The 12,722-nt window shown below is 45.6% G+C and overlaps 1 protein-coding gene across 1 annotated transcript in view; it reads left to right on the forward strand.

Annotated features, from left to right (window-relative positions):
• The first annotated feature begins 322 nt into the window (after positions 1-322).
• The window catches only part of LOC147748524 (E3 ubiquitin-protein ligase TRIM39-like), a 718,477-nt gene continuing 706,077 nt past the window's right edge, over positions 323-12,722 (forward strand). Inside the window, exon 1 of the mRNA XM_086936451.1 lies at positions 323-438. The gene's annotated coding sequence lies outside the window, so the exon portion shown is untranslated. The remainder of the gene's footprint in view (positions 439-12,722) is intronic.

Below are 12,722 nucleotides of genomic sequence, written 5' to 3' on the forward strand. Positions count from 1 at the left end.
AGGCCGAACATAATGTTGCCATTTTTGTTTTTGTTTTTGTTTTAGATTGACGAGGGCCCGGTAGCTCTCGCGGCAATATAGATTTGTAAAAACCTTGGCAAAATAAAATAAGCATTGATAAAACAAAACGGCTGTCCGCCAACGTCAGATTCATTGGTTTTGCCAAGACTTGTTTATGTTGGAGTCTTAGAAGGCATACACCCTAGTTACTAGCCATTGTCGTTGTGCATGTCGCACTATTCGGGTTTTTAAAGAGGTGGATTGCGCTTGTTTCTTAAAAGAGTAAACGATATAATTAGGTCCCGCGCAGCAGGTGTAGCTTATCTTTGTGCACGACCGTTACAGTCGCTGGTGCCACCGCCTGCTTTTTAGCGCACGTTTGGTTCTTGAACCTTGGTGTGGGAGCCAAGCTACGGAATCGACCGAAGCGAAAGCGAGGTCTGTATTCAAAAACGTAGAAGGAAAAAAAGCAGGTTTACTTTATTTTGCGTATCGTAGCATGCTGCATCTATTCACGAAACCTTAAACCAATTGCCCTAGGAAACGCCGACTTATGGGGAGGGAGTGGGGCGTTGACGAACAGCTGCGTAAGGGTCCTGCGTGTCAAGCGTATCTTGCATTCCGTCAAGACTTTCTGTGTATCTCAAAAGTGTTTCTAAACGCCCATTGTTTTAACTGCTGCTAGCTACAAAGCAAAACTTGTCGATGTAATGGGAGTGTTGGCATCTAGGCCTGCACTGAAGGTAGGGCTCGCTGGGATGAGAGGATGGCTGATTTTTGCAGTATTTGCTGTCCATCTCTCCTCCCTAAGCAATGCATGTTTCTCATGGCGCGTTGGCACACGGTTACCGTTTCCATCCTATAGTAGACCTTTGTGGTTGACTGAGAGTCAGAAGTATGCAACTCTCTGTTACTCTATTAAACTCCTCTCCTCCTTCCTAAACATGAATAGTTCTTAAGTGGCTTAACTTAAGTCTTCCATCGAACTATAAAAGGGTCATCAGGAAAAGGTCAGCTGTGAATTTCAAAATTAAGGAAGGTGTCCGCACAGTGAAGAGTTCAGCAGAAACCTAAAGGGAACACGTGTTTGGAATATAGCTTTGCACTTGCAAGAATAGGGCAAGCAGAGACGTCTGAACCTTAACAGTGCATACATTAATTACCCCTAGGTTCCTCTAGTCCTCATCCCCTTCATAACAAATGAGATTGTTCTTTTTTCTGTCTGCGAGAAAGGACTATCTCATTTGTTATGAAGGGGTTGAGGACTAGAGGAACCTAGGGTGGGGGTAGGTCCAGTATTCCTTTGTTTTTTTTTTCTGTCTGCAAGAAAGGACGAAGGAATACTGGACCTACCCCCACCCTAGGTTCCTCTAGTCCTCATCCCCTTCATAACAAATGAGATAGTCCTTTCTCGCAGACAGAAAAAAGAACAAAGGAATACTGGACCTACCCTACCCCCCCCCCCCAAAAAAAAAGAACAAAGGAATACTGGACCTACCCCCCCCCCCTTGGTTTTGTGGGCGCTGGTGATTCCTTCGTGTGTACACTGCTGCTCCTGGTGGGCTCTTGGATTCCTCCCTCCAGTTGGTGTCACAGGGAAACATGCTCGCAAAAGCCGCCATAGGAAGCGCTCCTCCTCCCCTGATTCTTCGTCCTCCCCTTCTCCGGCCAGGTCTCGGCGTCACAGAGTGCGGTGATGCCAGGATTAAGCGTCTCATCAGGGAGACTCTGAGCACGATGGGAGGTGATGGTGCTCATTGTAAGGGCACAGGTCCGGTGTTTTCTGGCTCCTCTGGTGGCGAGGCTGAGTGGTTGGGGGACACTGAGCACAAGGGCAAATACATTGACAAAAACATGTTGGCTGGGTTGCTGAAGCATGTCAAGTTTAACATAGGGTTTCCGGATGATGAGGCTCAGAGTACGTCTGGTGGTCCCTTGTTGTGCCAGTTTCAAAACTCTGCTACTGTTGATGTTCCTATTCATCCTTTAATTAACACCTTGGCTGCTAGAGGTTTTCCCCCCCGGTGCTGGGCTATCTGTAAATCTCATTGTTCATGACGAGCTCAGCTCGTCATCAGCACAGCTCAACTGTGCCTCATGACGAGCTGAGCTCGTCATGAGCATGGGGAAGGGGTTAAGGATGTCCTGCAACGGAAGTGGGTGGATCCTGATCGGATCTTGGTCCCTCGTTTTATGGCAAAACTTTATCCTTTGCAACGTATGGCTTTGAAATTGCTGGACTCCATCGCTATTAATTCCTTTTTCACCAGTCTGGTGGGTTGGACTTCCTTGGCAGAGGATGCGGTGCTGAAGGATCCTGTTGATAAGAAAGTTGATGCCTCCCTCAAGAAGGTGTTTTCTGGTTCTCATTTGGCCTTGAGAGCTGGCATTTATGGGACTTACGTTTCGCAGTCCTTGCTTTCGGATCTCAAGTCCCTGTACCAGTCAATGGATGATGCTCCTGACTGTTCTAGTCTTCTGGAGCATATTGAGACAAATCGGGTTCCTCTCGAATGTGTCCTTCGTTATGGTGCGGGCCTCTCCCCTTTCCAGTTGGGCTTGTGTGGCTTCTCGTTGCAATCTTGTCTTGAGGGACTGGAAGACTGTCTCTGCCCAGAAGGCTTGCGCTTTACGTCTGCCTTTCAAGGGGACAATGCTGTTTGGGGAGGAGTTGGAGGATAAATTGTGTAAGTTGTTTAAGGAGTAGAAGCATTCTTCTTCTTTTAAGCAGGCCTCTGCTGTTTCTGTTTCCTCTAGGCCTAAATCCTTTTTCCGTCCTTCCTCTCGTAGGCAGTTTTCTGGAGGATGGGGCAGGTTTTCTTCCGGTCATGGCCTGGATAGGCAGACTAAGTCTCTTTCTCTCTCTCTAACCCCCCCCCCCCTCCCAGCCACGTTCCTGACTGTATAGCTGGGGATCCCGGATAATTGGTAGGAGGTCGGCTGCACTTCTTTCTGCTGGGCCGGGTGCAGTCCTGTTCAGATGCTTGGGTATTGGACATCATTTGCATGGGTTATGTCATAGAGTTCTCGTGTCCTCCTCCTGACTCTGGGGTTCGTCCGACTCCTTTGCCGTCCGATCTGTCCAAGAGGTCCCAGCTGTCTCTGGGGGTCGATGCTCTTTTCCCGAAGTATGCGATTCAGGTGGTTCTGCCTCGAAGTGGGGCTGGGGTTTAACCCTTGCATTTTCCTGGTTCCCAAGGTGACAGGGGGGTTCCGTTTGGTACTGGATGTAAAAGCATTGAACAAATGGGTGGATCATCTGCCTTTTCGTATAGAGACTCTTCAGAGGGTGATCCTGGTGGTGCTTCCAGGCCATTTCATGTGCACCCTCGATCTTCAGGACGCGTACTACCATGTCCCGATTCATCCCCGGTCCCGTCGCTTCCTGAGGTTTTGTGTTCAGGGACGTCACTTTCAGTTTCAGGTCCTGCCGTTCGGCCGGAGGTCTGCTCCTTGGGTGTTTACCAAGGTTGTGGCTCCGGTGGTGGCTGTGCTGCATCTTCTAAGGCTCCTGGTGTACCCGTACCTCAACAACTGGTTGATCTATGCTCCATCTCGGTCCCTGTTGTTGGAGGCTCAGGGGATGGTGTGTTCTGTGTTGAGGGATCATGGGTTTCTTCTGAATCTACCCAAGTGTCGGCTGTCGCCCTCCCAGGATCTCGGCAGGGTGTTCCTGCCAGTTGCTTGGGTCTTGACGCTGGTTTTCTCTGGCTCGGCGGTTCTTGATGGGGTGTTCCTTTCCAGTTCGCCTCTGGTTGAGTCTTCTGGGTCTCATGGCGGTGACAGTGTTTACTGTGGCCTGGGCGTGTTTTCACCTCCGCCCTCAATGGTTGTACCTTCTGTCTCGTTGGGATCCTGGGTCTCGCAAGCTGGATTGTCTTCTTCCTGTGTCCCCTTCGGTCCTCCCTGCCCTTCTTTGGTGGATGGTGTCGGCCCATCTGTCACAGGGTCTGCCTCTGCAGCTGTTTTTTCCGATTGTCCTGACTACGGATACCAGTTCTTTTGGGTGGGGTACGACCCTGGGTTTCCTGTCCCTTCAGGTTCGTTGGTCTCTTCCGGAGAGTCGTTGTTCGTCCAATTGGAGGGAACTGTTGGCTGTGTTCCGGGCTGTGATGGGGTTTCGGGTTTGGTTGCTCGGTCACCATGTTGTGGTGAGATCAGAAAACACGGTAACAGTTGCTTACCTGAATCATCAGGGGGGTGCTCGTTACTCCTCCCTGAACGCGGTGGTGATCCCCCTGTTATGTTGGGTGGAGGGGCATCTGTTTTCTCTGCTGCAGTTTATATTCGGGGTGTGGACAACGGGCTGGTGGATGTCCTCAGCTGTTGTTTTCCCGCCTCTCTGGAGTGGTCTCTGACGCCGGTGGCTTTTCGGCATGTGTGTAGGTTTGGTCTTTCTTTTCTCAATCTCCTTGCTTCCTGGCCCAATGCACAGCTGCCCCACTTCTTTTCCCTGGGTCCTCAGGAGTGTTGCTGGGGGGAGGATTCTCTGGCCGTCCAAGCTCCTCTATGCTTTTCCTCCTCTGGCACTGATTCCCTGGTTTTTGGCCCACCTGTGCCGGGAGGATAAGGTGGTGGTGGTTATGGGTCTGTTCTGGCCTCGGAGGTTTTCGTTTCTGACTCTGCGGTTGGCTGTGCAGGGTCCCTGGTTTCTTGCTCTGTCTCTAACCCCCTTTTTGTTTCTTTTGGGGTTACTTCTTGTGGGGGTAAAGGTTTCTTCTGCCTCCATCGATCGTTGGCTGAAGCAGGTCATTGCTTTGGCTTACTCTCTTTCTGGGTCTCCTCTTCCTGTAGGGGTTCAGGGGAGATCTACCCGTGGGATGGCTGCTTCCTGGGCTGACGTTGGTGGCATTCCCCTTTCTGAGATCTGTCGGGCAGCCACTTGGGCGTCCTCTAATACCTTTACTTGGCATTATCGCCTTCAGAATTTGTTGGGGGATGATGTTAATTTTGGTTTGGGAGTGCTACATGATGTGTGTTCCTGAATTTCTTGTGTTTACTGTCCAATAAATCCCTGTACTTTTGCATTTCTGTTGGTTCTGGTGGTTTATTGTTGATGAATGCCGGTGTCTGCTTGGGTATTCTCATTTGTTATGAAGGGGACCAGGACTAGAGGGACCTGGAGGGTAATGTCCTATTACTTACCGGTAATCTTCATTACTCCTGGTCCCGTTGTCCTCGCCCCCTTCATGGCTTCCCTCCCTCCCTGACTTGCCGGCCTTCATCTGAGCTTGGTATTGTCGGGAGGAATGCTGGGACCTGTACGCTTATGTACTCCCAGGGGGAGGGGTAGGTCCAGCATTCTTTAGTCCTATCTCGCAGACAGAAAAAAGAACGATCTCATTATTTATGAAGGGGACGAGGGCAACAGGACCAGGAGTAATGAAGATTACCGTTAAGTAATAGGACATTAAAGTATACAGATACATCCTCATCATTCAATCCTCGCACCACCCCTTTGGGGACCTAAGGTGTTGAACTTAATGTTGAACGGTGGCAATATCTGCCAGATATTCTCATTCCACAAAACCTGGGCACTCACACAACCTTTAGTACTTCACCGTTACTGATATGCGATGAATAGGAAGCTTCTTCAGCTTGTTAGCTCTGCCCATCTCTGCCAAAACTTTCTCTCCCAGGCCTTGCTATCACTCATGCACACTATTTCCTTTTCTAATCAAGTCTTGAAATTGCACCTGCGGAGTAGAAAACATGCATGGTTAAGCCCTATAGTGTGCCCTCTGACTACATGATTATATGTGCACATATAATTCCAAAGTAAGTGTATAAACTCATGATTACATGTGCAATGCATATTCAGATGAATGCAACATAACGCGATACATAAATATTAATATGTATGAAAACTATTTTTCTTCATGGATAAGAGTGTGCACACATTATGAATCTCTAATTTGCTAGAGCGAATGCACTTCAGCAATCCATTTGAATGCTCCACTTAGCATTATTAGAGTTAAGACACACCAAGTATATGGTGCTAAGTGCATATATAGATTGTGCTCTTATGACATGTAAGGTTGGAGCTAAAATTGCACTGCTCCATTTCAATCTAGTAATGCAAGCTGAACTCCTCTCCTGCCTTTTTGTCACCTAATTCCACCTCCTCTGAGAAATAATCTGACTCTAGATTTAGTTTTTTTTTTTCCCAAACTTGAGCAGCCAAAAAGCACTGTAGCCATAAAGCTGACAAACTGTAGATGTTGACTAGAGGACAACAGAACATTACTTCATTAGGTTTTATATAGTTTTTTTGCTCCTACATTATTACAGCATGGGCTTTCTTAGGGCGAAATAGAATCTGATTGTAAGTAGAGGTGGGCGGAACTCCCTGAGTTACCTGAAAACTCTGTGAGATTCCGTGGAGTTATGTGAACGGCCAGAATTGACAAAATAAGTGGATGGGGCATCATATTACCCCAGACCGACCGCAAAGCTACGTAATGCCACTTTGGCAACAATTCATATTTTCCTCCATTATTAGTCCTTTTTTGACCCAATATTCCATTCTTTTTGTACCTTTTCGTTTCATTCAATCTTTTCTTAAATTCACACGTGGGATATTGTGCCATTTTCAAGTTTCTCTTGTTGAGGCTGTCCCCATCTGGACCTCTTGCTAAAACACGACAAATGCAGGAGTTCGTCCAAAGCAGCGTTTATTAAAAAACCCAATGCATTTCGGGCTGCAAGTGCCCTTCAGACATTCAAAATAGTCCATTGAAATCTCCGTTTCAGTGAATGTTCACTGGAAAGGAATGGTATAAAAAGGATGGAATATTTGGTCAAAAAAGAACTAATAATGGAGGAAAATATGAATTGTTGCCAAAGTAGCGTTACGTAGCTGTGCAGTTGGTCTGGGGCAAGATGATGCCTCATCTGTTTAGTTTGTCATCAATACAGGTGCATTTGGGCATGGCGCCCGACCGATGTGCACACATTCTTGGATAGTTATGGACAAGATTCAAGTAAAAAACGTGTGCACCTTACCACTTCTATTGAACAACGGCCAGAATTGGGCACATTGCACTGACGTTTAGCTCCGGGCACTCGTTCAGCGCTGAAAAATCACCCCGCGGTGCGCCAGAGGGCACTGCTTCTTGAGTTGATTTTGCTGCAGCTCGAGTGGATTTTCTACTTGAGCAGCAGCTTACTGACCACGGATGGTCACGACCGCCTGCACTGGATAAATCTTACAAGGTACCCTCCTAGCGACCGAAAATTGTGCTAGGGAATGCCAAATTCTTACTGTTGCAAGCCGTGCGTGAGAAAAAACTGTCACTCTGCAGTTGCCACAATCCTATCTGGAACTTCCTTTGCAGCCAAAACAAACTGGCGGAGCAGAATTTATTGCCCACCCCTAATTGTAACTTAAGGTACATAAGTGTTGGGCTTAGTAATGACTGTTAGACAACTCATCGCAATTTGTGGATGACAACAAAAAAGGCCTGCCGGGCTCCCCATGCATTCTTATCATTAGATGCTTAGAAGTCATTTGACGCTATTCACTTGCCCTTCGTGGAGCAGACGCTTTTAAAGTGATGCTTTAGTCCAAAATTTAGGAGTTTTGTGGTGCTGTTATATAAAAACCTGGTGACCACAGTCAGGGTAAATGGGAAAACATTGGAGGAATTCCCTATAGAGAGGGGGGGGCCAGACAAGGAAGCCGCCCCCCATTTTAAAAATTAATCTTTTTATTAAGCAGTTGCTCCGTACAGAACAATACATGGCGAATGAGAGATACATACAGCAGGTCAATTGTGGAAATAAAGGCCACATTCATTTTCAACAGTGATTACCTTGTCAAATATATTGCGAGCACATTGCCTTGGGTGCAGTATTCTATCTGGGAATAGGTTTCAGCAAGAGGTATCCCCTGTCGCTCCCCATAACCCTAACACTACCTCCCCCTCAGGCCTCCCTGTACTGCACCCAATTGCCCCATACTTTCTTGCAATTGTTGGGGCAGCCTCGGCTCTGGTATACATTGGCACCAATCTAAATTGTTCTTTCAGTCCTGGATATTCGTTGGTCTATTGGTCCCCATGCATTAGCGAAATTTCATTTAGCCATCCCCACTTTCAAAAGACAGCCATCAGTGGTGTTTCTGGATGGCACTGGTCCGATAGCCCAATCTTATTGTTCTCTTATGCCCACTCCTGGAGTTCTGACTGCCCACAAAACTCAATGCTTGGAAAATGCTTTCACAATATAAGAGCAACCTAATTTCCTTGTTCACAATTAACTTTCCAATTCGAATTGCATGTATCTGTAGTCACACTCTTGTTTTTAATTACTTGCCACATTTTTTCAATTAATTTCCAGACATTGGTGTCTTTTTCCATAAAGTTATTTTTATTAAGTATCCAATTTCCATCACATTTAAAACAAACCCAAGCAAAGCGTTTTATCCCTTATAGGGACTCCCATCAGGGACTAAACATTTTTTTAAAACATGTAATCTTTTTCACTTATTAAAATCAACAACTCTGGTTCTTAATTTTACATAACATTTTCTACATTTTTAAAGGCTACGAGCACGCTGGGTTGGGCTCACAAGCTTACTCGGGAGACACCTCTTGTGGGGCCGATGGTTAGGGGAGAAGTCGATCTGCTTGCCTATGAGGCCTGGGACACAATAGGCATTTGCAAAATGGGAGACCTACTGGAGAATGGGACGCTTATGTAATTCCCCTCGATGAAGCAAGAATAACCACTGCAGCATAATCCATTTTTAAAATATGCCCAACTACGCCATGTTTGGCAGGTGAAGGGCTTGAAATTTATTTATTTGTGTTTTTGTATAACGCGGACTTTACCCGACGGTGTCAGAGCGCTTAAGAATAGGAACAGTAATGATACATGAGGAGAAAATTACAAGTGAACAAATTACAAAAGCAAACGTGAAGTTACATGAGACAAGTGACAAATGCGAGCAAACAAAATACAGGAGGTAGCAAACGGTACATTACAGGAGGAAAAAGTGACGTGTGCAAGTTACAAAAGCATACAAAGTAAAAGTATTGGTAGAATACTGCAATAAATGGTAGACACTCAAACACAAGAACAAACGTTACGTGGGCAATGGTGGCACTTGTGCAAGTATCTAAAGAAAACAAAATGTAAGAGGTAGCAAACAGTGTAGAAGGATAATGCTGCAATACTTGGCAGACACTCAAAGCACAAGAACACACTGGGAAGGTACTTCTATAGTCATGGAGAATAGAATTTTCTATAATGGAAGGTCTTCCTTCAGATTATAGAATTAATATTGGAAGTGTCTTTGAAGGAGGAGAACTTTGAGGTCAGTTTTGAAGGCCTGAGAGGAGGTGGTGGTCCGGAGCTGAGGCGAAAGTGAGTTCCAGATTCTCACCGCATTGCCTGAAAAGGATTGGGCCTTCGATCTTTCCTTCTTAAAAGTGTGAGGTTCAAGCAGTACATTTTTCACATTACGTGGTGGTCTAGAGCCTCCAGAGTTTCAGTTTATTAGCCAGGTAGCGAGTAGAGGAGGAATGCAAGGCTTTGTGGGTGATACAGGCAGTCTTGTAGATAGATCTTGCCTCCATGGGAAGCCAGCGGGGAGTGGATAACATGGGTGTGATGTGGTCGCTTCTTTTGGCCCCAAAAATGTAACGAGCTGCTGAATGAAGAACAGATTTAAGGTGAGACTGATCAGATTTGGGAAGGCAAGTAAGAAGAGAATTGCAGTAGTCCAGTCTGGAGAGGACCAGCGATTGAACCAGGGTTTTAAGGTCTTGCTCCAGGAAGAAGCGACAAATTCCCCAAAGAAGGCGCAGTTGGCTTCGAGCAGACTTTGCAATGGAATTGATGTGGGAGATTAGATTTAATTTATTTTCGAGTATAACACCAAGGGATTTTGCGCTGTCGACAATGATGGGTTTACCGGGGGAGAAGAAAGCGAAGAGGAGAGGAGGAGGAATTCAGTTTTGGAGGGATTCAGAATCAGTTTTGAATGGAGTTGAGAGTAGAGCTTAGGATGGAGAGATAGTGAGTGGAGGCAACCTTGAGGTAGATTTGAGTGTCGTCTGCATAGAGATGATGGTGGATCCCGGATTTACTTGGGAGATTTCCCAGTGGTTCTAAATAGAGATTGAACAATGTGGGTGTAAGTATAGAGCCTTGAGGAACACCTTGACCTACCGCCAAAGGAGATGAAAGACTGTTCGCTATTTTGATCATTTGGGATCTATTGGAGAGGAAGGAAGCAAACCATTTAAGCACATTGCCCTCCATGCCCATTCTCTGTTGGAGAGTGTTGAGGAGGGTGTTGTGATTGACAGTGTCAAAGGCTGCAGAAAGGTCAAGGAGAATTAGAAGACAAGACCCCAGAATCGAGTATCCGCAGCGCGTCATCAATCACTTGCATCAGGGCTGTTTCAGTGCTGCAGTTTTGGATGAAGCCAGACTGAAAATTATCAAGAAGATCATTGTCCTTGATACATGAGGTGGACATCCCGGAATATCCCTCAAGGGGCGTAGCCTGATTGAGGCACTTGGTAGAGGCGCTGTTGCAGGAGTACAGGACAATAAACGGCAACATGCCGGACTCACTGGGGCACTTGAGGGAGAGATGGACACAGGATTTGGGTATAATGGAAGACATCGATTGGCAGGAAGCATTGAAGCATCCCTGGAACGTAGAGACAAAAGCAAGTCTGCACCCATTAAAGGTCATATATAGGGTCTATTATGATTGCCAAAAGCTACATACTATGGACAAGGTTCCCACACTCACATGTCTGATATCCTCAGTGAAAATAGGCTCCTTTATGCACACAATATGGGACTGCCCTCCCATACAGATATGCTGGAAAAAGATCACATGTGGCTTTCACACATACTAGAGGGACAACTCCAACTTGACCCAAAATACATTATATTGGGGATTCCTAATGATGTAGACCGCCCTCGAGCCAAACTCCTGTTTAGTGTATTGGGCCTAGTGGTGGCCAAAAGAGATATTGCAAGGTACTGGTGATCCAGCAACAGGTACTCCACTATCCTATACCCGGGCCCATAAACTTCACAGTGTGTAAAACTGCTGGGGTCAAGTTTGTATTTCACAGTGTTCAAGATTAGTTATTTAATATTTCTAACTAACCTTTCACTGATCATAAAGATATTTCCTCTGGTCAATGGACCATTAGTTGAACTAGTTGATGGTGAAAACGACATACAATTAACTATACTTTATTTCAATGAAAATAACCACAGACTCTGGAACATTTTAAATCTTTATCTAAATTGATGCATGTGAACCATTCAAAAATACAGTGCAGTCACCGTCATTCATAGGAGAGAAAATTCAATTAATAAACACCAATCATATACTTCGGACTCATACAATAATCAAAGCTTAGAAAGGGAGAGAAAAGTGAGAATAGGGCATCCACAAATAAAAAGAAAATATAGTTACCATGAATGGTGTGAAAGACCAACCCCCTGGCCAAAGTGCTGTTGAGGGTCCCCCGGGTTAGGCCTGGAGACAGACTCCAGGACAGGATAGGTGACCTCTCTAGAATACAGATGATTGCGCCGCACCCCTCTCTGACACACTCCTCCTCCTCGAGATTCTTCCGCGATCTTCTCTTCTAACCCAATTAAATTAGGATAGAAGGTTCTTCAGGTTCTGCATTTGATTCAGCATCTTGCCCAGCAACAGCATCTTATTCAATCTCTGCAATTCATCAGCCTCTCAGCAAATAGTCATGTCCAACGTTCAGTTCTTCATCTCTCAGCAAATCGTCATCTGACTAACTAAAGAGATCTTAAACATACCTTTTTGTTCTGCATGTTTCACCCATTAATGTTTCAATATCGTAAAAATATGCAATCTGATTGGTCAGGCAAGGGAGAAAGCTCCATCACACCATGCTTAAATGTCATAAAAATCAGTTAGACTATTTGCAAACCCATCCCCCTTAATTCTTATTCATAAATTTAGTTCTCAACGTCTTTTAGTTCACTTCGCAACATTTTAATTACATTCTGAATACGAGTCTTCATCGTTTAACTTCACCCTCCGTTCCCATGCTGTAATATTCAACCATAGCTCTTTCAAATGCGCAGTCATGGCCTTCATGGCATGCGCGGACTTCGCATCAATCCGCTTAATTCCGTTATGCGAGAGAGGCCCAAATACGCACTAGTGATAGTCAGAAAGACAAATATTAATTTCACAAATGAAGTGGTCGCACTGTATACCACCCACCTCTACTCTATTCCCCTTTACTTATTAATACTATTCTAGCATTAGTAAAATTACTTGTTTTTGTTTCAAGTAAGTAAATGCCATGCACGGGAGTCATCAAGACTCCATTTTAGTGTCTTCTGCTCATGCGCCAGAATTTACCTCCAAGCATAAATACGTCATACTACGTAGATGTAGTTGACACATGCACACAACAGTAAAACGTTTAAAGCGGTATTAGTCCGTCTTCATTGGTATCTGTATTACTACACACATATGCAAGCTTCACTAACCGCATGTTCATGTGGTGCGTGTTAGTTCGTCACAACACTACTTAATAACTTCGTTAGTAAGTCAAACGAGTGGATTGCATCCGAGCAAGTCTCTTTTCCACAAAACCTTGCTCCATCACTGGGGTTTCCTGGAAACTCCTTCCCTGAACAGCGCCTGGTCGTGGGGGTAGGTTTATACGGCTTGGACCGCGCGCCGCCGAAGG

The sequence above is a fragment of the Lissotriton vulgaris genome, chromosome 1_1 (genome assembly GCF_964263255.1).
Source record: "Lissotriton vulgaris chromosome 1_1, aLisVul1.2, whole genome shotgun sequence".
Taxonomy (NCBI): domain Eukaryota; kingdom Metazoa; phylum Chordata; class Amphibia; order Caudata; family Salamandridae; genus Lissotriton; species Lissotriton vulgaris.